Source organism: Macaca mulatta, chromosome 1, assembly GCF_049350105.2.
Source record: "Macaca mulatta isolate MMU2019108-1 chromosome 1, T2T-MMU8v2.0, whole genome shotgun sequence".
NCBI lineage: Eukaryota > Metazoa > Chordata > Mammalia > Primates > Cercopithecidae > Macaca > Macaca mulatta.
This window is the reverse complement of record NC_133406.1, coordinates 126954526-126970008: the sequence shown is the minus strand read 5'-3', so window position 1 is coordinate 126970008 and position 15483 is coordinate 126954526.

Here is a 15483-nt window from a genome sequence, read left to right as displayed (position 1 = left end):
GCACTCAATAAATTGTTTTGAACCGATTACAAACATGGGAAGCAGTTTCTCTGGAAACACCTGTTTTGCTTCAGAATACTACAAGGCTCTTCCTCCACCATTCTTCTCTTAAAGTCAGAATTATAGGCTGTGGATTTATGATAACTTCCAGCAGAATTCCCCCATTTTCATAGATGAAAAATGTGATAAAGATGCATAGTTAGTACTCTCTTGGTAGCAAGTGACAGAAAACATAACATCAATCAATTTAAGCAAAAAAATTGATTGTATTGTCCTGTGTAGATGAAACGTCCAGAGGGTAAGCATAGTTTCAGATGCGGCTGGATTCAGAGCTCTGTATTCCACCTTATATGGCTGTCTTTCACCACATTTTTGGCTGTCATCCCAGAATCTAAGTGCCCCTGATAGAAAATGGCGGTGCCAGCCCTCAGCTTCCGGTAGAGCAAAAGTGTCTGTCTCAGTCCCAGAAGCCTATGGCATTTCATTGGCTCCAGTGGGGTCACGTGCCCCTCCTTGGGCAGCTAAAAGGCGCCAGTGGCGGCTTAATCTAGGTCATGTGCCTGCTCAGGGGAACCAATGTCTTGCTGTAAGGGCACTGGCTTCCTGGAGAAGAGGGGTAGCTGTCTCTGTGCAGAATTGAAGTATACTATAACACCATGAGAAGGCAGAGTGAATCCTGGGGTGGGGAACCAATAAGTGACCTTGCAACGTTATGTAATATTTAAATTAAGATTTTAAAACAGCCTTCACATCCCAGGGTAAAATCTTCCTCCATCTTAAAGAAGAGTCCCCGTTAGGGGAAAAAATATATATATATATAGCGGTTGTTTGAGGGCAGCTGAGTGAAGCTGCTTCTCCCATTTGTGTCTCTTCCTCCACCTTCCATTCTTCTCTTTGTTACCACCAGCATCAGTCAGAATTCCCCAGAGTGTCTTCTCCTCCAGAACAAAGTATTCAACAAATATTCATTTCTGATTCCTGTGAGAAATGTTAATTGAGTCTGGGCTTCTCCACTGAATCCTGAAAATTTCAGTGTATGTCCCCAACTTCCCCACCCACAATCCTGACAGTTTTGGTGCCACCTTAATCTAAGAACCCAACCTAATCTTCCAAGTCCGCTTGCATTTTGTTTGTTTGGGGAAGTTAACGAGTATTAACAGCTGTTTATTTGGAACTGGATGGGTCAAAGGCCCTGGATGTGGGCCAGAACCACATAGAAGTCAGAGGCTTTAGTAATATCCCTCTGCTCTGAATGCATCCGTTTCTTTTGTTTCTCATTATTATTTTGAATCCTTCAGATTCTTTCAGTTCATTTTCCATTCACATCCTTGTCATAAATATACATTGTACAGGCATTTTCTTTTTAACTGTGTCCCCTAGATTTTACTTGACCACTTGGCTGTATGCATTTGCCAGATGAAAATCTATGTTCTTCAAAAACTGCTGAAAATGCCAGTGTAGTCATGCATGCTAAGTGTCAGGAGGAAGAATTGGTGCTGCAACACACAAGATGATGTCAGAGAGTTATTCCTAGGAGCACAGCATGTCCTTGCTGCCAGCAAATCTCTCTCCTGCCATTCAGAAATTCTCACTTTATTCAGGTGAAGGTTCTGTTGCAACACTTTTTTGAAAATTGCACAGACTCCACTTCACTTCTCATTTATCCAAAATTAACTAAAATGAATAAGTGGGCTTTCTGGATTTGCCACAAATGAATCTCATCTTTTATACAGTAAAATGTCTTTGCTAGAAATACAGAAAAGGGGAGGACAAAAATAACTGCCACTGTATCTATAAATTTTAATTTTAATTGCATTAGTTATCTATTGCTTTGACCATCCCACCACTTAATGTCTTAAAACAACAACTACTTTACATGTTCATTATTCTATAGGTCAACAGTTGGGGCTGAACTCAGCTGGTCTCTGCTGATCTCTTCTGGGGCTATTTTTACCTGAAGCCATTAATGTGGTTGCAATCATCTAACAAGTCAGATAGGATCAGATAGTCTGAGATAGCCAGACTCATATGGATGGGGGTTGATGCTGGCTGTTGGCTAGGTCATTGTTTCCAGCAGGCTGGCTTGGGTTTCTTCACATGGTCCCAGAAAAATTCTCGGCAACAAGAGAGAGAGTCAAGCCCAATGGGCAAGCATGCTTCAAGCCTCTGCCTCTGTCAAATTTGCTAATGTCGCATCAGCTGAATCTAGTCATACGGCCAAGCCCAAGTCAATGTGGGAGGGCAATACTCAAATGCATGGGTTTGAGGTGGTGGAATCCATTGACAACCATTATTATAAAAATCTATCACATTAAGTTAAACATCTACATCATTTTTTTTTCTGAAAAATGAGATTTACTTGGGAAGATGTCAAGGCAAACTCATTACCAGGAAGAATATCTGTCAGAGATTTACAGATACAGAGCAGAGATATAAACCTTTTATAGATTTATTAGCACCAGTGAAGCATAATCTGTGCACTGAGGCATTACCCCAATTGTAAAACCAAATCCACTTCAAAAATAGGAGTATAGGCCCTGAACAGTGGCTCATGCCTGTAATCCCAGCACTTTGGGAGGCTGAGGTGGGAGGATCGCTTGAGTCCAAGAGTTTGAGACCAGCCTGGGCAACATGGTGGGCCCTATTTCTACAAAAAATTGTAAAACTTGCCAGGCATGGTGGCATGTATCTGTGGTTCCAGCTACTCAGGAGGTAGGACAATCACTTGAGCCCAGGAGGTTGAGGCGGCGGTGAGCCATGTTGGCACCACTACACGCTAGCCTGGACAACAGGGTTGATACCCTATCTCCAAATAAAACAAAATTTAAAAATATACTTAAGGCTGGGCGCGGTGGCTCACGCCTGTAATCCCAGCACTTTGGGAGGCCGAGGCGGGTGGATAACCTGACGTCAGGAGTTTGAGACCAGCCTGGCCAACATGGTGAAACCCCGTCTCTACTAAAAATACAAAAATTAGCTGAGTGTGGTGGTGGGCACCTGTAATCCCAACTACTTGAGAGGCTGAGGCAGGAGAATCACTTGAACCTGGGAGGTAGAAGTTTCAGTGAGCCAAGATCACACCATTGCACTCCAGCCTGGGCAACAAGAGCGAGACTCCATCTCAAAAACAAAACAAAACAAAACAAAATTTAAAAAACAGAAGTCTAGGCCTGCATATTGATTCTGCCTAGATATTTAATATACAGTTGCATTTAAGGTCCTTTCAAAGGACTTCTACAATGGGGGAAGGTGAGACATTCATTGGGTTAGATAAATCAAATTAGTCATCCCAGTTCTGGTAACAGGGAGAGAATAAGACAACTCTGACAGTTAATAGTAACTAGCATTTCCTGAACACTTATTCTCAGCTACTGTGTGTGGTTTACTTTCTTTAAGGCTTGAACAGTTCTGTGATGCGGGTAGTAATCTTACATCCATTCCACAAATGTGGAAACTGAGGTCTAGAAAGTTTAACTTACCCAAGCACACACAGCTTAAATAGAAAGGTTGTGACTTGAACTCTGTCTGTAGAGCCTCAGTAATTGTCCACTAAGTCATGCTACTTATTCCATCACATGGGAAAAATGGATGGGGTCCATGAAATGATGTCTCTCCCAGGCCCAACACTTCAAATGTATGGTCCTGTTGCATGTTGCTCCTTCACGGAATGCTTCCCTTCTGGTAAGACCTCTGGACTTCCAAGTCATAAACAGGGAGTCCCAGAGGGCCTGAGGGAGGGAAATGGCTTCCATACAACATAAGAATTGATTATAGGATTGATTGTTTCCTACTTGGATTATACTGGGATCCTTTCCCAGTATAATTACTCCTCCAGAGCACTTTCACATTGCTGTGACTATTGTGTGAGAGAAGTCAAACCTTTCTCTCTTGACTCTCTTGACCAGCTCTCGGTCAACATCCCTTATGTTTCTCAGTGAAGTAGCTGCTGAGCCCAGCATATCTGGGCTTAAAGATGTAAATGATCCTCTGTTTATGCCAGCACCTTCTCATCAAATAGCATTATTGAAAATCAGAGATTTAGAATGACTGCCCTCCAACACATCTTAATGGAGTTATTCCAATAATATCAGTAAGTACAGATGATGATTAGAATGTAATGAGGGAAGAGAAATACTATTCTGGGATTAAGTCAGTTTTCTCATAAACATTTTCATAAAATCATAAATAAATTTAGGCTCTGTACTTTTGTGGTCTATTCCCAAAAATAGACCTCCAGGAAACTTGGCCTCCATTCTTTCATGTTTGCTTCTACACACCTTGAGCATCATACAGATTTTACATTAGGTTTTGTGAAATGAGGCCCCACAGATTTTTTACCACTGTCCAGTCATATGCCTTTTGGCAAAGAGGAGCTAAGAAGCAATAGCTTGTGTCAGAGAAGTGTCCTTACATCTGCCTTTGCAGGCAGATTGATTTAGCAGAAGAGAAGGCAGTGTTTAGCTAATTTTGAAGAAGAATAAATGCATTAGATGGTATTCAGTGGAGCATGATTTGCATAGCATATAAATTATATAGAATTGCAGTGCAGAAAACTCAGAGCTTTCCAGTAGTGAATGGGTCTAATTTGTAGCTATTTCTAGGGACTAAAACATTCTGAAATAATAACTGGAAGATTCACTATCCATTTCACAATTTGTGGAAAACACAGAATAGGTTAAGGTCTTTTTTTATGTTGTTGTTTTCAAGTAAACCTCTTGACTAATTCATTTTGATTTTAAAAACATAATGCACTGGTTTTTCCCTAATTCTGCACTGAGGTTGTACACATATTATCTGCCTCAATTTCCAAGCTTCAGTTCATATTTATGTATTTATAAAGTTTGCTGTTCTCAAAATGGAAGAAACCTTAGAAAAATTAATTATTTAATGAATTTCAATATTCAGATTTGTGAGTTTTCACTTAGAAATAGAATATACATTTGGAGGCACATTCAAAATTTAAGCATAGCTTGACACAAATTAATATCCACATGAGCAGTGTGAAGTCAGATGAAAAAGAGATAAGAGAAGGTCTTCAAAGAAGATAGGACAAAGAATCTCTTTCCCTGTGAAGCTTGTTGTTCTGACTCAGTGATGTAACGAAGGTACACTGCAGGAAAAAGACATTGATTCTGATCCCAAATCCAGCCACTCAAGTGCTGCTCAGAAGAAGAAATAGGGAATAGGGAAACTGGAATTCCATTCAACTAGAATTTTCTGGGCATTAGAATGTTTACAAGTATGTAGATGAAACTGACAGAGATACCGGCTTCAAGAAATGAACCATCCAGTATGATAGACAAACATCTATCAAATGGGAGGCCAAATGTGCTATAAGTTTGGATCTTGGTAGAGGAGTTGGTTGTACATTATGAATGTGCTAAATGCCACTGAATTCTATACTTTAAAATGGCTAATTTTATGTTATATGAATGTCACCTCAATATTTCAAAAAATGTACTGTAAAGAGGCACAAAAGGAGAAAGGAAGAAAGAACCCCACTTCCTTGGGAAGCTTTGCCTATCATCTCTGAAGAAAAGAAGGCTTGCACATGGAAGGTGGGGAGCATTTGGGGGCTTGAAGTACCTGAGTATCTCAGTTCTGTTTTTGTGTTACTAGTGGACATCTGGTATTTTGAAAACTCTGCTGTTGTCTGGCCATTCTGGTTAGAACATAAGTTCCGTGAAGAGTAGGTCCACTGGAAATGTATTTGTCTACCTGGTGAGAGTTGGGGACCACAGAAGTGACCAAAATACCAGTGAACTGGGGAAAGGACCTTAGATTTTAAAACTAACACTGCCCCTACTTGCTGTGTGGCCTTGGGCAAGTTAATTAACCTCTCTGAAATTCTGTTTCCTCACTAGCAGATTAGGGGGCATGAAAACTGTCTCAGATGGTTTTGGGAAAGATTAATACCGTAATGCAAAGTGTATTGCACAGAAAAGACACTAATACATGTTAACAGTTTCCCTTTCTTTCCCATCTCCCAGCCCCCTCACCTCGCCCCTATGATTTCACTTGATGCTGTCATCATAGAAGTCATTTCCTACGAAGCAGCAACAACAGTAGCCCAAAAAATCACCCTCGTTAGGTTACAATTACTCTGGAGGAACTCCTTTCTCTCCACTTCATATTTTCTTATGAAACAGCTTCCACTAGAGCAGGGATCTGCAAACCAGATCTAGCCACCACTTGATTTTGGACAGCCCACGAGCTACAAAATGATCTTTAACATTTTTAAATGGTTGAAAATCAGTCATAAGTAGGCTGTTGTGTGGAACATGAAAATTCCAATTTCAGCATTCATAAATAAAGTTTTATTGGAACACAGTCACATTCATTCGTGTATGTACTGCTTATGGCTGCTCTTGCACTACAATGGCAGAACTGTGTAGTGTGACAGAGACCCAGTGGCCTGCAGAGGACACAATTCTTATTTTCTGGCTTTTTATGGGAAATGTTTGTGACCCCTGCCCTAGCATGTCATTCCTGGCCCTTCGCTCCCCTCTCCACTTACTTCCCATTGACACGTGAATCTCTTGGCTGGGTGGGGCCAATCTGTTAAAGACTACAAGATTTCATCTCCTTTTCTTTCTGTTCTGTCGTCCACCAGTGGGAAGCACCGATCCCGAGTGACAATATCTACTCTACAGGGCTGTTTCAAGGCCTAGGCTGGGAGAGGGGGAATAGGAGGGTCCCAAGAGTTTGAGCTGACTCCCTAGATTTCTAGGAATCCATTTCTCCCCAACGCTAGGTCCTTAGTTTGAACCCTCATCGTCTCTCATCTGGATCACTAAAACATCCTCCTACATGGCCTTGCTGCCTCCAGCATCATCTTCTTCCAACACACAGCAGCCAATATGATCTTCTTAAAACAAAAATCTGATCTTATTTCTTCTCTAACTGTGAAGATTAATGGCATGAATGGCCCAATCTTTCATGCGTCTCTACCCACACCCAAGGTGGTGCCTTCCCACACCAATTCCAGGCTCAAGCATGTAAATTGCTTCAGCTAAGGGAATAATAGAAAACTTGACACAGAAGAGGCTTGAAAAAGCACTTTCATGCTTCCTCCTCTCTTGGATCCCCACTAGTGCCACAAGAACATGCCCACACTAGCCTGCTGGAGGGATGTGGGAGACACGTGGAAGAGAGGCGAGTTGTCCCAGTCAAGGCCGTCCTAGATGAGCCAGGTCCCAACCAACCTGCTAGCTGCCTGAAAATGCATAATGAGTCTAAACCAGAGAAGCAGAACTGTCTAGCCAACCAGTAGATCTGTGAAAAACGATTGAAGATTGTCATTTTAAGTTTCTAAGTTTTGGTGTGGCTTGTTATTCAGCAATAGCTAACTGATAGACCCACTTTAAACTCTTCAATGCCTTTCATTGCCTCTGCAAAAAGCCCAAACTCCTTACCTTAATAACATAGAAGGTCTTTCATCATCGTGCTGAGCTCCATACCTTTAGGTAACCAGCCCTTTCCAGTGATGTGCAGCTATCATTGTAAGAACAGGCTCCCAACACCCTTGCCTCGTTCTCGCTTTACTGAACGGTTCCTGCTTTCCCCTGCTTAGATCGCCCCTCACACTGAGTTGATCTTAGATTCCCTTTTTGACTATAACTTACACTCACCCTATAAATCAAGGTGTTTTCCAAACTTTGAGTTGATCCACTGGGTTATGAGATAAGTTTAGAGAGTTACGGCTAGCATTTTTTTAAAGATGACATTGGAAAAAAAAAAAAAAAAAAACAGGCAGGATAAAATAGAAAAATATCAGAGTGAATTCTAGGTAGTAAATTTTCAATGTGCGCGCATTGGTTTGCTATGCAATATGTGTATATTTTTTCTGCTGGCCATGATAAAAAAAAATGTTTGAAAACACACTGCTTTAGAACATTACTTCTAGCTACTCTGCATAAATACTGCCCCAATCTGCCTGTCCTCACACCCAACCGGTGATGGCCCCCAGTAGGCAGCTTCCCCCAGGGCCTGCCCTGTCTCACCTGCCCTCACCAGCCTCTCTGCCCACATCACCCTCCACTCCCCAACAGACCCTGTCATACAATGAAGCAGCCGCTTCCCTGCACAATTAGCACCCTCTCATGCCTGTGTGCCTTTGCAATTTTGTTTTTCCTCTGCCAATAAAAACCTTTCCTGCCTCATTCGGCTGGAAAATTCCTATTTGTTAGGAGCGGTGTAAGTGCATCCTCCATGATTCAATCTTCAAGATATAGCACATTTTCTGGGAAGCTGCTTCTTCCCCTCCCTTCTCTTACACACCGAAGCTTACAATACATCAAACTTAAAAGCATTGTTTTTAAATTTTAACTTCGATTTCCCATGTTTTTTACTGGAGAATCATCTGTTTTTCTATGTGCTCCCATACGTCCCTGTGCAGGCAGCTGGCATACCCTTAGCAATTACAGATTTATAGTTGTTGCATCTGTGTGCATCTTTTCCATACAAGGTTGGAAACTCCTTGAGGTTAAGGACTGAGTCTTGTTTATCTTTGTATCACCAGCACCTAGAGCGGGGCCTGGCATCAATACAAGTTGGCATTCAACTCGAGTTAAAATTGTCCCCTGGTATGTTTTGGGAAGCACGAGTGGCCTGTGGGGATGAGATACAGGGCCACTTGGCCTCAGTGGGAAGACGATGGCCCAAGGAAACAGACAGGAGAGGGCACGTTCCAGTGCTGGGGTTCCTTCAGAGGAAAAGGGTGAGCTCCCATGAAGCCCATTCAGCTTCCTTAGTAATTCATCCAGCCATGTTCCCAAGCACTTGAAAAACAAAGCGAAAGAAGCCCAAGCCCGCACAATGTGAAGAAGCAGGAAAACACTCCATAGCCTCTTCTAGAGGGTTTTGTGTGCTGCGACACAGGAGATGAATAAAGGAGCACACAAAGTAATCAGAGATAAGAAAAATCCCGTGAAAGGCACAGAAACCTCAGGGCTGGGGACGGATGGGGCCGTTTACAGACTGTAAAGAGGAAGAAAGAAGATAAGAGCCGAAGCTGAGACTGACATGAAGATGGGCATGCAAGGGGCCCTGACAAGTCAAAAGGAAAATGTTTCTCATGGATTATATAAAGGAACAGAAGTGAACCGGGAAGTAACGACAGCTTCAGAGAGACCAGGGGGAATAATTCAGTTACTCAAAAAGTACACTCTGTGCAAAATTCACACGAATTCTTTGCTCCATGCTGCACTTGCACTGTAGTGTTGTGGGATTTTTCCACAGACTGCTTGTCCCAGTTACCAGGTTTCCTATAAAGGGCTCTGTTGTGGCCATGGTTAATTAATTACAGGTACAACAAATGGTTGCGGAGTGCCAAATGGAGAAAGTTAGTACAGGAGGCTTTGAAAATTTCACCCTAACTTACACAAGTTATAAAAGGGGGATTGACTTACCCTTGGGTGTTTATAAATAATTCCAGCACCTAGCACAGTGCCTGGCACACTCGTAGGAGGAAACAGCTGAAGAGGAGTCAATGAATCATTTTATAGCTCTTTTACCCTTGCTAAAGCAACCAAACCACTTTGGTTTGTAAGAATAGCAGTTCCTAAAATAGACAACATGTCTCTAGAAGACTGTGCTAACTGGGCAATGAGGAGTAGAGAGAGGAAAGGGCGGAGGGGGAGGAGGGGAAAAGGGAGAGAAGGAAAAGGAGTTTCTCTCTCTTTCAGGCCATACAGGCCAATTTCAAGGAGAAAATGTTCTGTAGGAACATTTGGTTCAACCAACTCAATCAGATTCAAAGGGAAATAAAGTAAGGCAGGTGAAACCCAAAGTCAGGAAGAGTGGAAGTGACTTTGGACTCAGAGTTCATGATGAGATAAGTCTAAAAGAACATAACATAACTGTCAATTTCTTATAGCAGCGACAGCTTCCTGGTTTTTTAAATGACTTATATCATCAACCTGGGGGATTTGAACCAGGTGATGAATCAATTACCACAATAAGATAAAATGCCTAAACTCCATTAATGCATCTGGGAACAACAGAAACAACAACAACAAAATACTGTCAGGTGTCTCCTGCAAAGCAGATTGAGCAAATCTTCTGATGTTGGTCTCTTAGACTGAGTCCAGGGGTTACAAGCTATTCACCCCCACGGTGAACTCCAAGCAGTGCCTACAATAGGTTGTTGGGCGAATACCTCACTGCCCTTGGGAATAACAATAAGAAAAGAGATGGCAGGGAGAAACCGAGAAGGAAAGGGATCACTTAAGTAACCAGGGGTTAGACGAGGCAACCTAGGACACAAAAGGAAGGAAGAAATGGAACTAATCAGAAATAATTTGAGTATAGTCAGTTGGAGCTTCCACCTACATGGGCTGCTGAAAAACACAAACAACTTCACGTCAGTTATTTATTGACTACTGCCTTCAAAGGCAGTCCATAATATCCCCAGCTATCCCCTAGGAAAAAAGTTCTCGAGCAATTCAGGCAGCTGGAAAAAACACACAAATACTCCAGGACAACAATTTTAGAATAAGAAAGCATCAACAGAGAGAGAAGAGATCTTTAGATTCTGAGTCACAGTGTTTGTACCTTTAACACAGTTTGATATATAAAAATTACCACTATATATGAGCTAAATTTCTCTCTCTCTCTCTCTCTCTCTACACACACACACACACACACACACACACACACACACACACACACACACAGGTATACCCAAGGCACTCTATAGTCTGTGCCTGGTTCCTACCTCTTCTGCTGGTCTCTATCCAGATAGCTAGGCCATTTGGATCCCTACCTATAAACTAAGCCCTTGCTCTCATTTTTATGACCAGTCTGGACTTCAAACAGTAGGAATTTCTGGAGCTACAACTCAGTCTTATGGAGCAAACCATCAGGTCATCCAACTAGAAATCTAGCCTGGTCTGTGCCCCCAGTTGGATAACTAGCTTTCTGTAACCATCACAACACTCACCATCTCCTTGTACAGCAGGATTGCCAATGGGCTTCTATCTTGAGGACCCTCTGCCTGAGATCGTGTTTAGATAACTTGCCTACTACTTTCACTAGGACTGAGGCCTAACAAGCCCCAGTCACGTCGTTTTGTTCCAATCACAAACAGGCATAGAGTTCAAGGCATTATGGTCCTCAGCAACCAGGACAGAACCAACAGGGAGGAGGAACCAGGCAACAGCTGCCAGACGCTCCCTCACCAGGGAAAGAATCACCTCATCTCACCAGGATGGGGCAGAGGAAAGCATGGAGTGTGTGGAGGGAAACTGGGTGATGCGATCAGAGCTTTAGGTCTCGCTTTAGAGTCACAGGGAATGCAGGGGGAGAGCAGTGTAGGGGAGATATGTAGGGAGGTGGCATGCTTGGAAGTTTTACTCACGTGCACCAGTGCTCTAGACAGCAGGCTGGACCTCAGCGACAAAAACTAGTCCCAGAGCACGGGTCTGGAAAGAATATACAAAGTGGCAGTCAGTGGGTTCTTGTCCTAGGAAGAGGAGCTGATATCCTAGGCAGCACAGCTGAGCGCTAAGAAGACCTGTAGATCAGGGCCGGGCACGGTGGCTCACTCCTGTAATCCCAGCATTTTGGGAGGCTGAGGCAGGTGGATCATTTGAGGTCAGGAGTTCGAGACCAGCCTGGCCAACATGATGAAACTCTCTCTCTACTACAAATACAAAAATTAGCTAGGCGGTAGTGGCACATGCCTGTAATCCCAGCTACCTGGGAGGCTGAGGCAGGAGAATGCCTTGAACCCAGGAGGTGGAGGTTGTGGTGAGCTGAGATCATGCCACTGAACTCCAGCCTGGGCGATAGAGTGAGACCCTGTCCCAGAGTAGGGGGGAAAAAAAGAAGAAGAAGACCTGTAGATCAGGAAATGCCTCCCAGAGAAGAAAGACATGAGATAGACACATGAGGATAAGTAAGGTGTCATTGTCTCGTAGTCCTTTCGCTGCCTCCAATCTTGCCCCTTTCCCCTCTGCCTTGCCTCTCACATTCAGATCGGATTTCCTAAAACACACCTTTTGTCAGGTCACTTCCTATTCAGGATCTTGGCCAAATGCTTGCTTATCACCAGATACCTGTGTTTTCAGCTGTCCAACCTGGTAGCTGTCATGAGTTCTCCAAGACAGGACAGTGTGGCACCACCAAAGCCAAGATCAGCGGTGTACTGCAGAAAAGGTTATAAGGCAAGAATTGAGAATAGATAGCTTAGTTTGGGCGTGGAGGACTTGCTGAGACTTTTAAGTGGAGCACTTTTAGTGTAGTTTTGAGAATGGATGACCGATTATAGGGATGGGTGAAAAGAAGATAGTAGGAACTGGGTTTTTGATCAGCTGAAGAAAAAAAGACTAATGCTTAGTGTTTGTTGGAGTGAAGTCACATGTGATCAGTGTATTTTTTTCACACCTTAATTTGTGTGCCCAATATTTATTCATTTATTCTACATATATTTGTCGAGGACTTATTCTGTCTGGGCCCGGTACAAACAGTAGGGGATACAGTGCTAAACAAGATGTACATGGTTCTCAGGGGCAAGGGTTGAGGGTGAGGAGACATTGGTCAAAGGATACCAAAATTTCATTTAGGAGGAATAAGTTCAAGAGATCTATTGTATAACACGGTGACTATAGTTGATAACAATGTGTTGTATTTTTGAAAAATGCTGGGAGAGTGAAAGTTCAGTGTACTGACCACACAAATGATAATCATGTGAAGTAATACATATGTTCATTAGGTAGATTTAGTCATTCCACTATATATATATATTTCAAAACGTCATGTTATATACCATAAATACATATAATTTTATCAGTCAATTTTTAAAAATCAGATTTCCGAGCAGACCAAAAGTTTTATTTTTCTCGAGACAGATTCTCACTCTGTTGCCCAGGCTGGAGTGCAGTGGCGCGATCTCAGCTTGCTTCAACCTCTGCCTTCCAGGTTCATGTGATTCTCCTGCCTCAGCCTCCCCAGTAGCTGGGATTACAGGTGTGCACCACCAGACCTGGCTAGTTTTTGCATTTTTAGTAAAGACAGGGTTTTACCATGTTGGCCAGGCTGGTCTCGAACTCCTGACCTCAGGTGATCCACCTGCTTTGGCCTCCCAAAGTGCTGGGATTATAGGCGTGAGCCACCATGCCCCACCCAGACCAAAAGTTTTAAAAGCAATAGAAAGTCCTTCTTATATAGAGATCTAAGGTGCAACATGAGTAATGTAATTATAACATTGTATTGTATACTAGATATTTGCTAAGAGACTAGATTGTAGAAATAACTATGTGAGATGATGAATATGCTAATTTGCTTGACTATAGTAACCGTTTCACTATGTACCAAAACATCATACTGTACACCTTAACCAAATGTTAAAACGAAAATGGTAACATTTTTGTTTTAAAGATATACAGGGTTCTGCCAATTGTAAAGGGAGGATGGATGTGATGAGAGGGGATGTGTAGACTGTTCCAGAAACACATGCGAGGGGCATCAACACTGGCTTGGGGATCCCCTAGTCTCAACTGCCGTGGTTCTCCTTAGCCAGATTGGTTTTCTCCTATTTTCTTGCACACGTCCTACGTATTCTTGACTTCGACTCTGGGATTATAGTTTCAGCCAGCCTACTCAGGACCTATTAATTCTTTAAGACCTAGCTTGTGTCTCAAATTCCGCTTAAAGAGACTTCTGTTCAAGATGGCATACATATTTACACGTTTAGGTCCACACCCTGTCCCTCAGCTCCAAACACATAACAATGGTAGATAAAAATGTTTTTAAAGAAATCTAAACACAAATGGCCATGCTAAAAAAAAATTCTTTTTTTATGAACCAGAAACAAAGCAAAAACCCAGTACCATAAGCAAGGCTACTAGGGATGAAAGGAGGCACAGGCTGCGAAATGGTAATACCTGGTACGCAAAGCAGGTCAGAGAGAGCCAATTTCATTGAGTGAAACCAGTACTTCTGCAGACTCTCTCACCCATGAAAGGAGGATGAAAAAAAAGTTGCAGTGGGTCCTTACCTGGAGCAATGGAGTATATGAAGCTGAGTATCTTGAAAGATAGGAAATAATGGATCTCATCTTGAAGTAAGAATATGGGCCAAGCAGCCCACTGGGTTAGTAACCTGTACCTTTTTCAATTTCAGTAGGACAGGAGCTTCTGAACTGCTGGGAGGAAAAAGCTGGTATCTACACACAAAATTGTCAGAGTCTGAGGGAACAAAGAGAGAGAAAACAATAAAGCCTCCTATTCACAATGAGCCTTCAAACCAAAATTCCAAAACACATGGAGAAAACTAAGACAACAGAGATAAGTAAGTAGGGATATACTTATTACCGAGAAATCAAAATAATAGATTAATATGAAAATGTCTTCAAAATAGGTGAGTTTCCGATCCTCAAAGAGATAAAGGAAGGACCATCACTTACTAAAAAACCAGAATTCTGAAACAAAATAGTCAGATGAGACAAGAACAAGTAGATATAAAACATAACCAATTGAAAGTCCTAGGAATGTAAAAACTGCAGTCACTGAAATAAAAACCATAATAAATAGGATACGCTCTAGAACAGACATATTGGACAGATAATTAAAGAATTGGAAAATAGTATTGAGAAACTCACCCAGAATGCAGCACAGAATGATAGAGATTAAAACTACAAAATGTCAGGTAGAAAATATAGAAAACAGATGGAATGACTCCAGCATGGCTCTTACAGGAATTCTCTTTTTTAAGAGAATAGAGAGAGTAGCAGATAAGATATATTTGTAGAGATGATGGCTGAGAATGTTCTGGACTTGAAGACAGATGAAAGTATACAACTTGTGCTGAGCAGGAGACATTTTTAAAAATGCCTTAGGTTCCCTGGCTCTACCTACCTCCATGACCTCATCTCTACCTCTTTGCTCCTCTCTCCCATTGATTAGCCATCCTGACCTTCTTGCTTAGTCCTTGAACAAAACAAGGCACTCCTACCTCAGAGCATTTGCACTGCCTCTTACTCTGTTGAAATGCTTTTCCCCAGGATAATCTGTACGCTTTTTTTTTTTTTTTTTTTTTAGATTTCTCTTCAAATATGACCTAATTGGTGGAATCTTCCCTGTGATACAAACAAATAAATATTTGCTTAGGAAATGAATGACTGAATGGGTGGATAGAAGCATACTATCCTTTCTCCATCTCAAAACCTCACCCACCCTCACATGTCTGGTACAGTGGTGGGTACATGGATATATGTCTAATTTAGTTCTGCTAAATTCAATGAAAGTCCCAATCTGTGTCCTAAAACTTGCCATTACTACATGTGCATATGAATTAATATTTAATGACGGATGTGCTCAATCTATTTCCCCCAAAAGTTTATAGTTCTTTACAACAGAAGAATGAAATCATGGAATTATAAAGTTAAAAGGGGTGTTTAGAGCTTACTAACTTCATGTTCTACATTTTAGCCTTGAAAAACTAAGGCCAAGAAAGGTGAAGTGGACACACAGTCAAGCGATG